Source organism: Rattus norvegicus, chromosome 10 (genome assembly GCF_036323735.1).
Source record: "Rattus norvegicus strain BN/NHsdMcwi chromosome 10, GRCr8, whole genome shotgun sequence".
Taxonomy (NCBI): Eukaryota; Metazoa; Chordata; class Mammalia; order Rodentia; family Muridae; genus Rattus; species Rattus norvegicus.
Genome location: NC_086028.1, coordinates 41,598,635 through 41,616,738, shown reverse-complemented (window position 1 = coordinate 41,616,738; position 18,104 = coordinate 41,598,635). Strand labels below are relative to the sequence as shown.

At 41.9% G+C, this 18,104-nt stretch overlaps 1 long non-coding RNA gene across 11 annotated transcripts in view; it reads right to left on the bottom strand.

Annotated features, from left to right (window-relative positions):
- Positions 1 to 18,104, bottom strand: part of LOC102553349 (uncharacterized) — a 62,518-nt gene that overhangs the window by 10,123 nt on the left and 34,291 nt on the right. For 6 of the 11 annotated variants that reach the window (XR_005490230.2, XR_010055357.1, XR_010055349.1 and 3 more), the window contains 2 exons: positions 10,473 to 10,587; positions 2,439 to 2,901 (listed from right to left, as the gene is read on the bottom strand). This is a non-coding gene — a long non-coding RNA (uncharacterized LOC102553349). Of the gene's footprint in view, positions 1 to 2,389; positions 2,902 to 10,472; positions 10,588 to 18,104 lie in introns of those variants that run through there. The other 5 variants (XR_010055354.1, XR_010055356.1, XR_010055353.1 and 2 more) reach the window with 2 other exon arrangements.

Genomic DNA, 18,104 nt, shown 5'->3' with positions numbered 1-18,104 from the left:
GAGAGACAGAGAGAGAGAGAGAGATATGAATATCAGAATTCACTTGATTTGTCAATATGATCCATTGTTCCATTGTTTGTTGAACCCTGAATTATGATTTAGGGTTTAAAAGTTTGAACTCATTGGCACGGGGGAAATTTTCCTAAACAGAACTCTAATGGCTCAGCCTCTAAGAACAAGAATTGATAAATGGGACCTCATGAAACTGAAAAGCTTCTGTAAGGCAAAGGACAAAGTCAATAGGGCAAATCAGCAACCTACAGATTGGGAAAAAAATCGTCACTAGCTCCAAATCCAATAGAATGCTAATATCCAAAATAGATAAAGAACTCAAGAAGCTACCCTCCAAAAAACCAAACAACCCAATCAAAAACTGGGGTATAGAACTAAACAGAGAATGCACAACAGAGGAATCTCAAATGGCCAAGAAGCACTTAAAGAAATGTTCAAAGTCCTTAGTCATCAGGGAAATGCAAATCAAAATGACCCTGAGACTCCACCTTATACCAATCAGAATGACTAAGGTAAAAAATTCAGGAGACAGTACATGCTGGCAAGAATGTGGAAAAAAAGTAACACTCTTCCTTGGCTGGTGGGATTGCAAACTGGTATAACCACTCTGGAAATCAATTTGGAGGTTTTTTAGAAATCTGGAAATAGGTCTACGTGAAGACCCAGATATGCAACTTGAAAGATGCCTCCTATGCCACTGGGGCATGTGCTCCACTAAGTTCATAGAGGCTTTATTTGTGATAACCAGAAACTGGAAACAACTAAGATGTCCCACAATAGAAGAATGGATACAGAAAATGTAGTTCCTTTAAACAATGGAATTCTATTCAGCTATTAAGAAAGAGGACACCATGAATCTTGCAGGCAGATGGATGGAACTAGGAAATATCATCCTGAGTAAGGTAACTCAGACCCAAAATGGCATGCATGGTATGTAGTTATTAATAAGTGGATATTAACCAAAAAAGTACAGACATGTAGGATACAATCCACAGAACTCAAGGTTAACAAGCAGAAGGGCCCACGTGAGGCCCAATCCCACTTGAGAAGGAGAAGAAAACAATCATGGGAAGCCGAAGGAGGGAGGAATCAGGGTAGGAGAGGGAACAGGGAGCAGAAAAGAAGAACATAATCAGGAATTGAGAGAACGGACAGAGATGATGCCCTGACTGAGGGCCAGCAGAAAGAATGGAAACAGGCAACCTCTAGAGATAGGAGGTGAGGGACCCTCTAGAATGTACCAGAGATCTGGGAGGTGAGAGACACTCAGGACTCAGAGGGAGGAACCTTAGATGAAATGCCCAAAAGTGGGGAGAGGGAACTTGTAGAGTCCACCTTCAGTAAAAAGACAGGGAACCAAGTGGAGGGATGGGGTTGCTATCTTTCATTCAAAAACTCTGACCCAGAATTGTTCCTGTCTAAAAGAACTACAAGGACAAAAATGGAGAAAGGACTGAGGGAAAGTAGAGCCAGTGATTGGCCCAATTTAGGATCCAGTTCAAGGGGAGGCTCTAAGGCCTTTTACTATTACTGATGCTATGGTACTGACAAGAGCCTAGCATGGCCCAACAAGCAGCTGAATGAGTCAGACACAGATACTTATATCCAACTAATGGACAAAATCTGAGTACCTCTGTGGTTGAATTATGGAAATGTTGGAAGAAATTGAGGAAGAAGGTGACCTCATAGGAAGGCCAGCAATCTCAACTAATCTGGACCCCTGAGATCTCTCAGACCCTGATCCACCATCCAGGCAGCATACACTAGCTGATATGAGGCCCCCCAATATACAGCAGAGGACTACCTGATCTGGCCTCAGTGAGAGAAAATGTGCCTAACCTTCAAGAGACTTGAGGCCCCAGGGAGTGGGGAGGCCTGGTGGGTGGAGGGGGTGGGGACATCCTCTTGGAGACAGGGGAGGAGGAATGGGATGAGGAATGTTAGAGAACAGACTGAGAGGAGGATTAAGATTGGACTGTAAAAAAAGATTAAAGATAATTAACAAAATAAAAATAAATAAAAAGGTCAAAACAGAAGCTGAAAACACAAGATGCATGCGTTACTTATAATCAGGTACATAAAAGGTTCTCTGTGAGTATGAGAGAGAGTGAGAGAGAGGGTGGAGGAGGAGAGAAATGAAAGCTTCAGCTAAAACTAAGAGGATGTGAGGATGTTCCACTGAAGTATGATTCCCAAATTGTCTATTAATTTGATGAAGTACAGGACGTCAAACTTAGGGGAACTCTCAGATGTTGAATAAGAAAAGAGGTGTCAGGGGCTGGGGATTTGGCTCAGCGGTAGAGCGCCTGCCTAGCAACCGCAAGGCCCCGGGTTCAGTCCCCAGCTCCGAAAAAAAACAAAAAGAAAAAAAATACTAGCAAGAAAAGAGGTGTCATGGCATTTCAGTTACAAATACAATCCAATTCACAAAGCATGCTGTATGAGGTAGGGTTTTTTAGAGTAACAGAACTTATAAAATTAGTCTCTCTCTCTCCCCCTACACACAGACACACAGACAGACAGACAGACAGACAGACAGACACACACACACACACACACAGAGAGACAGAGACAGAGACAGAGAGACAGAGACAGAGACACACACACACACACACACACACACACAGAGAGAGAGAGAGAGAGAGAGAGAGAGAGAGAGAGAGAGAAGTAATTTACAGGCTTCAGTTCAGCTAATTCAACAATAGCTGGCTTTGAGTGGAAAGTCCTAGAATCTGGTAGGCTGGATGTCTCAGCTGGTCTTCAGTATATGCTGGAATCCCAAAGAAGTAGGCCTCAGTGCCAGTGAGGAAGTGGCATTGGAAATGTCTAGCAAGGCCAAGGCAAGCAGGCAAAGATCAAAAGCTTCTTTCTTGAATGTCCTTATACAGGCTGCAAGCAGAAGATATAGTCAAGATTAAGGGTGTATCTTCCTGCCTCAAGATTCAGATTAAAGTTCCATCATTCTACTTCAAAGATCAAGATTAGAAGTGCCTCTTCCATAGGGGTTGGGGATTTAGCTCAGTGGTAGAGCACTTGCCTAGCAAGCGCAAGGCCCTGAGTTCGGTCCCCAGCTCCGAAAAAAAAAAAGAATTAAAAAAAAAAAGGAAGTGCCTCTTCCTACTTCAAATTAAGCAAAAAACAAATCTCTCACAGGTGTGCCCTCTATTTGGGGGGTTTAGTCCTAGATATAGCCAAGTTGACAACCAAGAATAGCCATCACAAGTCCACACCCTTTCAATTGGACACACAATCATATTTCCTTATGTTGCAATTAATTGCCAAATTAAAACAATAAGTAGGTCATAATAATGCCTAAGCATAATATAACTATCCCATGTATAATCACGAATGCATTATATAATTAACCAGGTCATAATTATGCCTGGTTATCCCTGACATAACTATTCCTTGTACAACTGCAAACACATTATAAATCTAGAATAGGTGGCAATGTCCCTTGAGGGACATTCTTTTACTATATCAATCTTAAATATGATAATCACTGATATTCTATTAATTGGCATCACAACACATGGTAAAGAAACTGAAGAAAGAAAATACAAAGAAAAGTACAAATGCATTTTTAACAAAATACCACAGAAATATTCATGTCAATTATAATTTTCATTTCTGTAACTGGTCACATGGCCTTAGCTACTATTTATGACTGCCTTCCTCTACTACTCATTGTGTATTTCCTCTACCCCCAGCAAGCACCACAGCAGGCGTTGACTTTTTTCCTGGAGGAATGACCTGTATCTTCATCCCTGATGGGGTCGTGCCATTTGTCATCCCGCCTGGATTAGTCCATTGTAGTTTCCCATTGACGTTAATCACAGGACATGGCATCACAGGGATCTCCTACACTCTGGAAAATCTTTCTTACTTCATTTGTGAAGAATATATCCAATTTCTACTTGGTAATCTGGATCAAGCATCCCTCCTAACACTGTTATTTCTTTCTTAGCCTGTTGGTTTAAGGGCATCAGAAGCCCAAAGTGGCCAGGGATAAGTATGAACTTCCAGTTCGATAGAATGTTTGTTGTGGCTCCTGGCATGAATGCTCACCATTACAGAACCAAAACTTCTAGACCAGCAAAACTCGAGGTTGTAGGAACAGGAAGAAAATATTTTCATAGTCGGTTTCTAGGGGTGATGGTAATTGGAACTATTCTCTTTTCCACCCCTCAATTCCTGGACCTGTGGATCTTTGTCCTAGCCCTCCCGAATGCTTGTCCCTAATTGGCATTATAACTGTGTGTCTTGAAAAGGCCATTCCATCTTTCTACCAGGAAAGTTGTTTCATGTCTCTGCTCTTGGCAAATCTGGCTCTTAGCAGCAGCTGTAGCCAGGTTAGCTTTTGTGGGTGGAAATCCATAGGGATAAAATTTTCTCAAACCTATTTTAATAAGCATTCAACCTCTCTTCTTGCCCACCATCCACCAGAGGTAGTGAAAAGAAAACGTATTAGGATATGGGGGAAGTGGACCTGTTTGGCAGTGGTTCTTCGTGTGCGTTGGGTGAGCTTCTTTAGCAGCAGTTTGGTCCCATAGCAAACACCAACCATGACCCAGCAGCTGCAGTCAGTCCTCTCAGCAGGCAGATAGCATACACAAACCAGCAGCTGTAGTCCAATTTTGAAGCTGCAGGAACTTCGTGAGAAGCTCTTTGGCAAGTTTCTTTCAATAGTGGCTTTACCACAAGTGGAATTCAACAATGCTATGTAAGGTGAAACAATGTATCTGGGTCATTAGTGAAGAATAGCAAGGCAGAGCAAACCAAACCAGTGCTCAATGCTCCTCTCCCACTGTCTGTGGGGTCGTATTTATACTCCTTCATCCCACATCCTTTCACATGTCTGCTATAGCAAAACATCCTTTCACCTCTCTCTGCTTCAGGAAAACATTCTTTAATCTGTCTGCGTTTACAAGACATCCTTTCACCTGTGTGCCCCAGCAAAAGATAATTTGACATAACTGACTTTACAAATGAACCAGAAATTCCCACTTCAGAAATCCATGTTATATAGCCCATGTATAATCTCATCTCTGTCGCTGTAGCCACTTTGGATAGTGGCAGGAAAGGCTTGGGAAAGTGGTTCACTGTTCATAAAATGGGTCATGTTATCTACTTGATTTTAAACTCCTCCTCAGCTGAAGTTACCTTTTGATGAGCATCTACAATTATCTTTACATCCTTTCCCCATTTGGAGAGATCTACCCACATCTTCTCCAGATGTCTTTCTCGTGAATTTTCAATCATGCTCTTTCAAATCTTTCAAACCCATGAATCAGTGGAAAATCATACATTTGGCCATTTCTTCCTCAAAACAAAATGTATGACCAGGTGTGCTGCCCACAGTTCTGCCAGATGTGAAGAGTTCCCTTTACTGGTGTCTTTTAGGGTTGTCCCAGAAAAGGGTTCTAATGCTGCAGCTGTCCACTTCTGGGTGGTGCCTACATAATGCAGAGCCATCAGTAAGCCCACTCCTAGTCTTCACTTCCTCAGAGAACACCCATGAGGCTATCGGTGTGTATTTCACAGCAGATACCACTGTAATAGGAATAGAAATCATAGGCATCTGGGTAACGTCTTCTAGCTTGCTTGTGCCTTCAGGACCTGCTCAGGCCTGTTCACATACATACAACTTCCATTGGATAATAGATTGCTGCTATGAGCCTCCTAGCTTATGACTTGCTGGACCAGATAACACCCAGTCCATGATGGGCAGTTCTTGTAGCTTGGAAAACTTGGTGGCCCATTGTCAAACTTTCAGTTTCAACTAAGACCCAGAAGTAACCAAGAGATGTTTTTCAAAAGGAGAGTAGCTGTCTGTAGATAATGGAAGAGTCTTACTCTAAAATCCCAAAGGTCTGTTCTGTGATTCACTTGTAAAGGGGTCTGTTATAGGCATCAAACGGTATCTTTATCTGCCACTGATACCTCAAGTACCATTGGGTCTGCTGGATCATAAGTTCTAAGTAGTAGAGCAAACTGCAAAGCAGGCTGTAAAGAGATATGCCTGTTGAAGAGCCTTCTCCTGTTCCAGGCCCCCCACATAACTAGCATCTTTTCAAGCCACTTGGTCAACAGGATGGAGTAACACACCCAAGTGAGAAATGTGCTGTCTCCAGAATACAAATTGACCCATTAAATGTTGTGCTTCATTCTTAGTGGTGGGACAGGTCAGATACAATAACTTATTATTCACCTCAGAAGGAATATCTCTGCAAGCCCCATACCACTGGACTCCTAAGAATTTTGCTGAGGTAGAAGGCCCTTGAATTTTGGTTGGATTTATTTCCCATACTCTGATGTGCTTATGTTTTGCCATTAAGTCCAAATGGTGGCTACCTTTTGCTCACTTGATTCAATCAGCGTAGTGTTGTCAATATAGTGCATCAATGTGACATTTTGTGGAAGCGACAGATGTTCAAGATCTATGTCTTTAACAAGTTATGACACAGGGCTGGAGAAGTATGATCTCTTTGAGATAAAACTGTAAAAGAATACTGTTGGCTTTGCCAACTGAAAGCACATTGCTTCTGGTGGTCCTTATGAACAGGTACTGAAAAATAAAAACATTACTTGACCAATAGCTGGATACCATGTACTAGGAGATGTGCTAATTTACTCAAGTAAGGTCTTCACATCTGGTTCAGTAGCTTCAATCACAGTCACTACCCTATTTTTGAGTTTTTGAAGGTCAACTGTCATTCTCTCCATGATCCATCTGTCTTTTGTACTGGCCCAATAGAAGAATGAGAGGGAGATGTGATGGGAACCACTCACTCCCCTACATCTTTCAAGTCCTTGATGGTGGCCCTAATTTTAATCGAGGGATGCAATACTCTTTTTGATCCCATGTTTTCCATGGCAGAGGCAATTCTAAAGGCTCCCATTTAGTCTTTCCAGCCATAATAGCCCTCCCTTCATGGCTCAGGAAACCAGTGTGAGAATTCTGCCAACTTGTAAGTATTCTATAACAATTATGCATCCTGAGACTGGGAGAATAACCACAGAATGAGTTTGAGTACACAGCAGACCTACTGTGAGTGAGACTCTAATAAAAGATCTATTAGTTATTTGATCTCCATAAGCTCCTGTGGGTCCCCATCTGCTCCACCACTGGGCATGGCCTCTTGGGGGAGGATGAACTCTGGAGTTGGACTGTGCTTATCCCAGGCCACTGGATGCCAGGCTGTAGGGAAGTGCTAAAATACTGCTCTGGGGGAGGGACATGTGGGAAGTCTGAGATGTGGGAAGCTGGACCCAGGCTGTGGAGTTTACAGACTCTTGGACATCCAGGAAGTGCGCTGGGACTTGCAGAAGAGCCAAGAATGGAGTTGGGGGTCCATGGGCTGGAGACAGCATCTAGCCCAGGGCTAGGGAAAGGGGGAGTTCTGGCTTGTCTATTGATGATTGTCTTTAGCTTGGTGGAGGTAGGCTTGGTGGTGGTTGTGCCTGGGAGCACAGAGAGGCCTTCTACAGAAGAATTGAGCTGCAGCTATGTAGCTTTTTTCACAGTTCCCATAGTGAAATCTTGATGAAAGAGATGCTCCATTGTTCTAAACATTTTATTGGCTGTTCATGATAGAAAATGAATGCATACCTTACCACATCTGAGATTAAATACCTTTGGCAGGGAAGAATATCCGAGAAGGGAAAATTATTGGCTAAACCCTCCAGGCTTCTAGGTACCTCATTAGCATGGAGAACTTTTTTATGGGCCTGCATTACCATAGGACACATTTCTTTTATGTGAGGAGTATGACACATATTCTAGACCAGAAGTCTCATAGGAAGCAAGGAGTTCTCTAAGTCTCAGGTGTGTGCCCACTGAGTCTCCAGATCTCACGAAACCTTATGAAACTTCTTGGCATGGTTTTACATCCAACAAGCTCCTACTTTAACTGGAGGGCCACAATGTTTGTTGGGATCTCCTGGAATCAGCATCAATTCAGAACCAGTATTTAGTAGGCCCTAGTAAGTCTGATTGTTTCATTTTCCCCAGTATTCAGTTGCCCTTGTAAAAGGCCATATGTCCTTCTGGGGAAGAGCTAGAGAAAGGCCAGCAGTAAAGCTTTTAGGTGGTTTATCAAAGTTTTTCCTCAGAGGAATCTAGTCTTCCTCCATTCAAGGGATTCTAGGTTTACAAACTTGCTTAAGTCTGGAAACTGATTCACGGGCCAAGATTCTTCTTTGTCATGATCCAATGTGGTCTTTCTTTCATTTGCTGGAGAATTTTTCTGCTTACCCAAATTAAATAAAAATTCAGTAGTCTTCTTACCTATCTCATGCCAGGATACAGCATGATTGATTAGTCAATACAAAAGGTCTACATAAGGCATGCCACCATTAAATCTACTTTGTCTGTACAAATAATAATGGGTTAGGCCATTATGAACGTTTCTTTGTCTATGTTGCCTATTACCATAACTATGATCACCTTGCTTCAGAGATTCAGTGTTACCACATGGCCCCTGCTACCTCAGAGCTCAATTAAACCCATTACATTTAATTTGTCCAATTGAGCAGCAGCATCTTCAAATATAAGGTCTGGCAGAAAGAAAAGGGCAACAGCAAAACTCTTCAAATGTACTGGTGCCCCTCTCATGTTTTTACATCTTGTAGGATTAATGAAGGGCGTGTCTTCTGGGCCTTCCCATTGTGGAGGATTATGAGTGGGTACACATTGTACCTACTCCAGCATTGCAGTTTCCTTGAGCCTTAAAAATACCTTCATCAACATTAAGCAAAGGGATATTAGGCAACTCAAACTCCTTTTCAGTAGGCAAATACTTCAGTCAACTATTCAAACACAAATGTTTGACATGTTTTTTTTCCACTGTGCAAGCTTCCATATTAAGCCTAGAAATTCCACTCAGAAGGCCTATATCAGTAAACTCAACCTGATCTAGTTTTATGTTCCTACCATCATTATCCCACACCTTTAGAATTGAATTGATTCTCACACATATTTGCCAAACTTCTGCTTGAATGAATTAGCAAACTCATTAAGCTCTTTAGTAGTGTAGCACACTACTTCCTCATGGATTACTCTTTCTATCTCTCCTCTAGGAGCCCAATTTTCCTTAAGTCTGGTTATAGGTATAGAGGCAACTGTTGGTGGTCCCGAGGAATGTCAGTATCGTCTTGCCCAGCTGCCATCTCCTTCAGAGAGGTTGTTGCTGGTTTAGCAGATATTGAAGGATTCATTTCCCCCATCAGAAGTGAAAAGGACAATATTTCAAGAGGTAGGGTTGAGGGTACCACTTCCTTGGGTGAGAAAAACCCTTGAGAATCTGAGGGTTTAAAGTTCTCAGTTCAGTAGGGTCCTCAAACACATTTCTGTCCCAAGTTACAGGATCTTGTTCTTTAGCAATTACCTTTAACTGCCAACATCCTTCAAGGCTTGGACTTGAATTTTCACTGTAATTCAATCAGTCATATAATGAATGCTTCAGTTTGATTTTCAGAAACTTGAGCTCTATGGTAGCGGGAAAGAAAAGTCTCTTCCAAGGCATACTTAGAAATCTTTAGACTGTTACATGCACCTGGAAGCAGTCAGTTTTACCACTAAGTTCATTGTTGTCCTTCACCATATTCTGAAATGTCAGAAGTTGGTTTATTTTTATCACAAAGCTCATTCTCTTCCTTTGTCATTTTATGCAGAGATGCCAAGAACAACTATCCAGCATCATATTCCTTATTTTTACCCAAACTTCCAAATGTTTCATGTATAGGTACAGGAATTCTATTGTGCACACACTGATGAATCAGAATAACCAAATATATTTATTTGCTGTTTGTAATATAGTTCACGCCATGGGCTTGAAGTACTCTCTGAGTTCCCTGGGGAGGATTCAGTAACTGGAGAAGCTTTGGTAACTGTAGGTGTTGGCAAACTGAAAAGCATATTCCTGATACTTGAAAGATTAATTATACTTCTGTTGCTCTACAACTATTTCTAGCACCAAAATATGTACTAATCAGGGTTTTCTAATGCAATGGTTCTCAGTCTGTGGGTTGTGACCCCTTAGTGGGTATTGAATGATCCCTCATCAGGGTTGCCTAGGACCATTGGAAAACACAGATATTTACATCGTGATTCATAACAGTAGAAAATTAGAGTAATGACATAGAAACAACAATTTTATGGTTTGAGGCACCATAGCTTGAGGAACTGAATTAAAGATTCCTAGAATTAAGAAGTTTGAGAACCACTGCTCTAGAGTAACATCACTTACAGAATGAATTTCTCTGTCTGTCTGTATATATATGTATATATATATATGTATTGTATATGTATGTATGTATGTATATATGTATGTATATGTATATACACACATTTGTGTGTGTGAGAGAGAGAGGGGGGGAGAGATAGATAGATAGATAGATAGATAGATAGATAGAGAAAGAGAGAGATTGATTTATGACTTACAGACTGTAGTACTAACCCAACAATGGCTGACGGTGAAGAAAACATGCAGGAATCCAGGATTTGCTCAGTTTAGTGGATTTCTCAATTGGTCTTCAGTATTTGCTGGAATCCTGAAGAAGTGGGCTCCAATGCTAGTGAAGGAATGGGGATAATATCAAGGCAAAGACAAGTGGGCACAGAATAAAAGCATTCTTCTTCCATGTCCATAAACTTTCAGAAGGAAGTATGGTCCATATCAAACATCCATGTCTTTCTGCCTCAAGATTTGGCTTAAATGAGTATCTGAAAGGTCTAGATTACAGAGAATGCAGAGAAACTCTCTTTTACCCATTATCAGGCCAGTTGTAGGATATATAAGTGTATGTATGTATTTGTGTATGTGTGTATATATGTGTTATATGTGTATATGTGTAATGTTATGGGTGTCTGTGTGGGTATATGTGGCTGTATATATGTATTATGCTGCATGTTGTGGTAGTGAGTGATATATGTGTGTGTGTGTGTGTGTGTGTGTGTGTGTGTGTGTGTGTTTGTATATGTGTGTATGGGGTGGGTGTCTTATATATGAATGTATGAGAGGCTATAACCTGGTATCAACTGGCAGAACTATTTGGAAATGTATGTACGGTATTGGGGCTGTTTTGTCCTCTAAGCTGCCCAAATCAGTGATTTTGATTCTGTAAAATACAATATCTTGCAGATTGTCAAGTATGACCAATCACTTGCCTTGGGATCAAAGATAATACATGGTTTCAGGGGTAGTAGCCATAAAACATTTAATAAAACAAAGTGAAGTTATTTGTTTTAAGGACTCCCAGTTAATATAGCCAAGGGAGTTTGTGGTTTCATTTTTCTTCCAAGTCCTGGTCCCTCTCATTTCCACAGAAAACTGTAGCCCTAATTTTTCTATCCTCTGCAATCTGCCACCCATGGTTCTGATGCCTAGTGGGGGTGATTTCAATATCTCAGCATTCTAGAAGGAGCTATCCTATGCCCAGAGGCACTGCTCATGCTCTCAAGTGAATGTTTCCCTTTCTAGTTTATGAAGAAATCACTTTACTTATAGAAATAAAAGGATAGAATGGGCTTTAAAAACTTCAAGAGACTAATACTCGGAGCTCTGGTGTTTGAGACCACTCCAACAAAGCAAATGTGTTCAGGCTTTAGTCATAACTCCAATAACAAACAGCCCAAGGACAACAGGCTCCCCTGGTAATATTAACCTCATCATCATGTGAACCTCATAACTGTGAACCTAGGCCGCATTCTATCCTGCTAAGTCAGTTTATGTATCTTCATTTCTTAAATGCATATTTGGAAAATTTGGATGCAGGATTGTAGGCGCATACTAGAAATATTTGTTGAGAAATTAACATCCCAAGTGACTTCTCCTTGTTCAGCTGACCACAGGTGCACCCTGCAATATTGTCAGTTGGTCGGTTGGTTGATTAGTTTGTCAATCAGTCAGCTGCTTTCTTGGTTTTCATATCACAGGAGCACCCTCTTAAGAATGCAGAAATCCTGTATCAAGAGTGAATTTTGTTCTCTGAGGTCATCTTGCAACAACATTATCAGTTGTCAAACCTTTTGTCAGAACATTGTCATTGGCCCTATAGACCAGGGATTCCCCCCACTCCTAGCCAGTCAACAGCCTGTGAACAAATCAGACCTGGGTGCATAAAGCAGCCCAACCTTATGTGTTAATTGTGTCTGAACAAGAAACCCAGTGTAGACTGTTCCCATGAAGGCCTTCTATCTAGCTGGTATGGCATTGCATACCTCAAAATTCTAATGTGGAGAAGGTAGAGCCAGGGGTCTTGTGAGTTTAGAACTAGCCTAGTCTACACAGTGGCATCATTTCTCTATAAATAAACGAGTGAATGAATGAATGAATAAATAAATACATAAATAAGCAAAATGGAATAGAAAACACCCCCCCCAATACAACTACAACAACCAAAGACTGGTCGGGGGATGAGAGGCAAGACAATCCCTTGTAAGACCAAGGTGTATCCAACCCCCAGCACCATCAAAGGAAGTCGTTCATGAACTGGAGGTTAAAATAGGAAGAAATGACTTTAGAGAGTTATTTTTTAAATGATGCTACTGTCATCTGATTTTCAACATTATCCTTACTGGGGTCTGTGGTACCCTTGTGTGGTATTCCATGGAAAGTCACTTCGACCTCTCAGCATATCCCACATGCCCTTGGGGGAGAGTCACTGGGCAGGGGCACCTTTGCCAGCTCTGAAACAGGCTTTTAGTTCCAGTTAGAGAAGTGACCAGATGTCCACTGAACTCGTATCCATGTTTCCTGCTTTAAAATATGTGTGTGTATACTCATGTGTGTGTGTGTGTGTGTGTGTGTGTGTGTGTGTGTGTGTGTGTGTTGTATACAAGCACCTGTGTGCCACTCTACACATGTGGAAGTTAGAGGACAGCCTTGGAAGTCAGTACTCTCCTTCTAACTTGTTTAAGTTGGGGTCTCCTGTTGTTTGCCAATGTGTACTCCAGGCTAACAGGCCAACAAACTTCTTCCCCCAGCCTCCCACCTTGTCATAGGGGCCTGGGATTGCACACTTGCTCTACTGTATCTGGTTTTACATGGACACTGGAGATTTGAACTCATGCCTTCCTGCTCACACTGCAAGGACTTGTCAGGAATTGACTAAAAATGGCTGAGATGATGCTGGGTAAGAATGAGTCTGAGGTAGCTGTGGGGCTATTCACTGGTTAAGAGCATTTACTGTTCTTCCTCCAGAGGACTCAAGTTTGGTTCCTTTCACCTGTATTAGTTCACAGTGACCTGCAATTCCATCTGCAAGGGATCTAACATGTTCTTCTAGTGTGTGCGTGTGTGTGTGTGTGTGTGTGTGTGTGTGTGTGTGTGTGAGAGAGAGAGAGAGAGAGAGAGAGAGAGACAGAGAGAGACAGAGAGAGAGAGACAGAGAGACAGAGAGACAGAGAGAGAGACATAGAGACCTAAAGTCAGAGGGAGAGGGAGAGAGAGAGAGGGAGAAGGAGAGAGAGAGAGAGAGAGAGAGAGAGAGAGAGAGAGAGACCAGGTGCCCCCAGTGTCTAGAAGAGCATGTTGGATCCCTTGGAGATGGAGTTCCAGGTCACTGTGTCCTGCCCAGTATAGGGTCTGGGAACCAAACTTGGGTCCTCTGGAAGAACAAAAATGATCTTAACCATGAAGCATCTGCACAGCCTGCAAGAGTCATGTCTTTTCTTATCCAGGATCCTCTTAGCTATTTCCAGTCAACCTCCTGTCTCCTATGTAGACTGTAGGCATAGCCCTTACCATCATAGCCCTTGAATTTGGATTTTCTTCTTCTGAAGGAAACTTGGTCTGCATGGCTTCAACTCTCATAGCATCTTCACAAGTGACATTGCTGACCTTTTTTTCTGGAGAAATACTTCCTCCTCTCAACTCCAGGGCTCCTCCCTCATCATAGTGTGTTTCTTTTTGGACCATTATTATACTCCACAAATATACCACGTTGTTATTCATTCTGAATTCTCTAGTAGAAATGATAGCCACGTAAGGATGGGAACCCATGCCTTCCTTTATAGCTCTTTGGTTGGCACAGCTTTTAAAACACCATGGGTGGGTGGGGATTTGGCTCAGTGGTAGAGCGCTTGCCTAGCAAGCGCAAGGCCCTGGGTTCGGTCCCCAGCTCTAAAAAAAACAAAAACAAAAACAAAAAAAACCACCATGGGTTTCCTTTTGTAGATGGCTGAGTGAATAACAGACAGATCAGCGATGACAAGACTTCTTTGGTGACAAAATGAGATCCTACAAGCACACTTCATCTCCCAATTAGATCCCAAGAGTTTAAAAAGAAGCATAATTAGGAGATGGAGAGGCAGTTGACCTTTTCCTGTGCAGATATGAACAAATGCTACTTTTCTCTAGTTAGGCATGGATGGAAGATCAAACTGATAACCCCTTCTAATCCTAATTAGGACAAGTGTGGAGCTACTGACAGGAGTCTGTCTGAGCCCTAAATGGCTGCATCACCAGAACATCCCACCCCATCATGAATGACTTTGTGGGAGCTGCATCATAGAGTCACCTTCTCGGTTAGCTTTCCTGTATGCTCCAGCATCTCCTATGATAATGCTCATACTCAGCAGGATGGAAAAGGAGGCAGGAGTGATGGCTGGACTCTCAGGTTAGGGTCCTGTAACCTTCCTGACCTAAGCCTAGCTTCCCTATTGTTGCCACCGGGTGTGGCTATCCCCTTGCCACTCTGCTTATTTCATTGTCCAAGACCAAAGCTATCCCTAAAGGTGTCAGTGGGATGATCTCACAAGGTACTGGTGGGAAAAAGGCACAGTATAGCACACTGGCATGGTGAGACAGGCCTTGAACTCCATCTGTCAGAGAAATCCAAGATGGCAGAGAAGTCTCTTGTCTTAGAACTGGAGTTGATGCCTAATCCCGCAAAAACCCATAATAAGGCAGATTCGTCCCTTTAACAGAGTTTTGCAGTCACCATGCTGAATCAGGTGAGTTCAGCCTGCCTTCTGGCCTCTACCCCAGGGGATTAGAGTTTCATGCACACCCTGCTTGCAATTAGAGGGAAAGCCACATAAAATCCTGGCAGTGAAATTGATTTCAAATGCCATACAGCAAAAGAATAAATATGAAACGCCAGGACACCACTGTAATGGACATGTTTTTTATGTCTGTAATGGCATTTTAATGTTTTTGCCAGGGACATTTAAAATAGTATAATAAAGACTGTACTCTTTCATCTGCTTAACCAACGTATGGCTACTGTACTTTAAGCTGCTCGAAGATGCAACTGAGATTAGAGTTGCTGATGTTTTTGTTTTTTTACCTTTTTATTTGTAATGAAATAAATTGCGAACCTACTACACTAAGAGATGAAAGAGATCTGAGGTCATCATTCTGTGGTTTCACAATGCACTGGGACATTTCTCTGATGTTCAATAGGTCTGGCTCTTATTCTAAAAGATTGTTTTGAAGATACAAACTCTATAGGGTTTCTAAGTCAAGAAAATACAGTAAAATGAAAAAAAAAACAACAACAAAGAACAAGATGAGGGGGCCTGGAGAGATGGTTCAGCTGTGGAGAGCATATGGCTAAATACAGGCTTTCCTTTTGCAGAGGATTTAGCACCCATGTTGGGCTCACAACCTCCTGTAACTCTAGCTCCAGGGTCTCTGACCTTTGAGAGTTTATGAACACATATGCACACATATTCACATGCACAGACACCCACACATGTTTGTGTATATGCATGCAATCACATATACAATAAACCTGAGAGAGAGGGGGGGTGGATGAGCTCACATAGGGTCTGGTAATTCACCGTTAGGTCTTCAGGTTCTAGAAAGCTGTAGAAACAGCAGAAGCAATATTGTATAAAGCAAAGATTGGTGCTAGGTGATAGATCAAAGAAAAGGTGAGGGAAAGTTTCTGAAAATCCTCTTTCCATAATAGTAACAAGAACTCAGGACAGATTCTCTAAATCAATGTTTTTGGAACTCTAGAAATTAGCCAGAGCAGCCACAGAAATCCGAGAGGGAGCAGTTAATCAAGAACGGTCCCTGATATTGGTGAGCATAGTCAGAGCTACTGCGTTTCCATCTGCTGGAGTTGCCCTTGGATCAATGTCTGGTCTGTGATGGGAAACTGTGGTAGTTGCTGGGGAAACAGGACCGAGAGCTCCTTAGTGACAGCTACACAGGAATTGTGTGGTTGTTAAGGACTGACTTTGTGAAGCCTGGCTGGTGGTTCATAGCAAGTAGCCTTTCCCCTGAGGGTGTTAGTCTGAAATGTCAGAGGACTACTTTTTATTCTTGAGTAGTTTAACAGGCTCAAGAGGAGATTTGAACACTGGTGACATGTTTTAGGGAATTTCAAAGGTGATATGTATGTCAGGAGAGGCTGGGAAAGCCCTGAGTACCATATCTGGTTGACTTTGAGACTCCAGGGAATTGGGAAGAGAAGGCTAAAGAAGAGTTGTAAGTTCTTCTGAGTGTTGAAAACATGTTCCAATACACATGTACATACACACATCTATGTGTGTATGTGAACAATTACATACATAAACATATAGATATGCACACACTCACATGTATATATGTACTTATAAACACACATTACATACACATGCTCACATGCGTGCACACACACACATATACACACACATACATACACACACACACACCAGAGCCACACAGACACAAACACACACAGACATACATATCATGCAAGACTCAGCAAAACCTCATTGGTTTGAGACATTTTAGGAGCTAGCTGTCCTCTAAGACAGGTGCATTGCAACTTCAGCGGGCACACACAAACTACAAAATGAGATTACAGACTAAAAATTCATTTACAAAAGTCAATAGGCAACACTATTAATTACAGCAAAACCACAAATCCCTGGGGAGGGGAAATCAATTTCCATATTTGCTAATTTGTATTATGTAAAATGTGTGGTTTTCAAGAAAAGATTGTAAGAGATACACAGAAATAAGAAAGTATGGGTTATTTGCACAGGGGTAGGGGCTGGTGAAAAAGTCAAGCCTGGGCAATAGGCCACACCCTGAACTTCTGGACTTGGGATGTTTGAGTATGTTAAAGAAGTGAGTGACAATACCACTAACCTATTTAAATGTTTCAGGGAATATCTACAAAGGTACAGCTAGAAAAAAGATTGAGTAGACATTCTGAAGGAATGTCTATAAAGATAGAGCTAGGAAAAAAAAGACTAAGTAGACATTCTGAGGGAATGTCTATAAAGATACAGCTAGAAAAAAAATGAGCTAGTTTCTGCCTGTGCTCTGAGCTGACCCTGTGCCACAGCTAACTGTACCAGATCCCACAGGGAAAGAGCTGGTCTCTCAGAAGTGCTGACATACTCGAGAGCACAGGTGAGCCCACCATTTCTGCTCACATTGCTGACCCAAGAGGAACTCTCATGGAGTCTTTTGGACACGGGACCTGAGGAACAGTCTGGGACAGGATCCTTCTGGTTTCTGTCTGCACCCAGAACTGATCCTGTACCACAGCTCTCTGTACCCAGATCCCCCTGGGAGAGAGCTGGTCTCCCAGGAGTGTTAACATAAGGGATTACAGGAGGGTTAAGCCACTGTCAGAGATAGCAAGACCAGCTAACACCAGAGAAAAGCAGATAACGAGAAGCAAGGGCAGGAACCTAAGCAACAGAAATCAAGGCCACTTGGCATCATTAGAACCCAATTCCCCTACCACAGCAAGCCCTAGATAGCACAATATACTGGAAAAGCAAGATTTTGATTTTAAATCACAACTCATGATGATGTTAGAGGACTTTAAAAAGGACATAAATAACTCCTTTAAAGAAATACAGGACAACACAAGTAAACATATAGAAGCTCTTAAAAAGGAAACACAAAACACACCCAAACAGGCAAAGGAATTGAACAAAACCATGCAGGATCTAAAAATGAAAATAGAAATAATGAATAACTCACAAAGAGAGACAACCCTAGAAATACAAAACCTAGGAAAAAGATCAGGAGTTATAGATGCAAGCATTACCAACAGAATACAAGAGATAGAAGAGAGAATTTCAGGGGCAGAAGATACCATAGAAAACATTGACACAACCATTAAAGAAAATG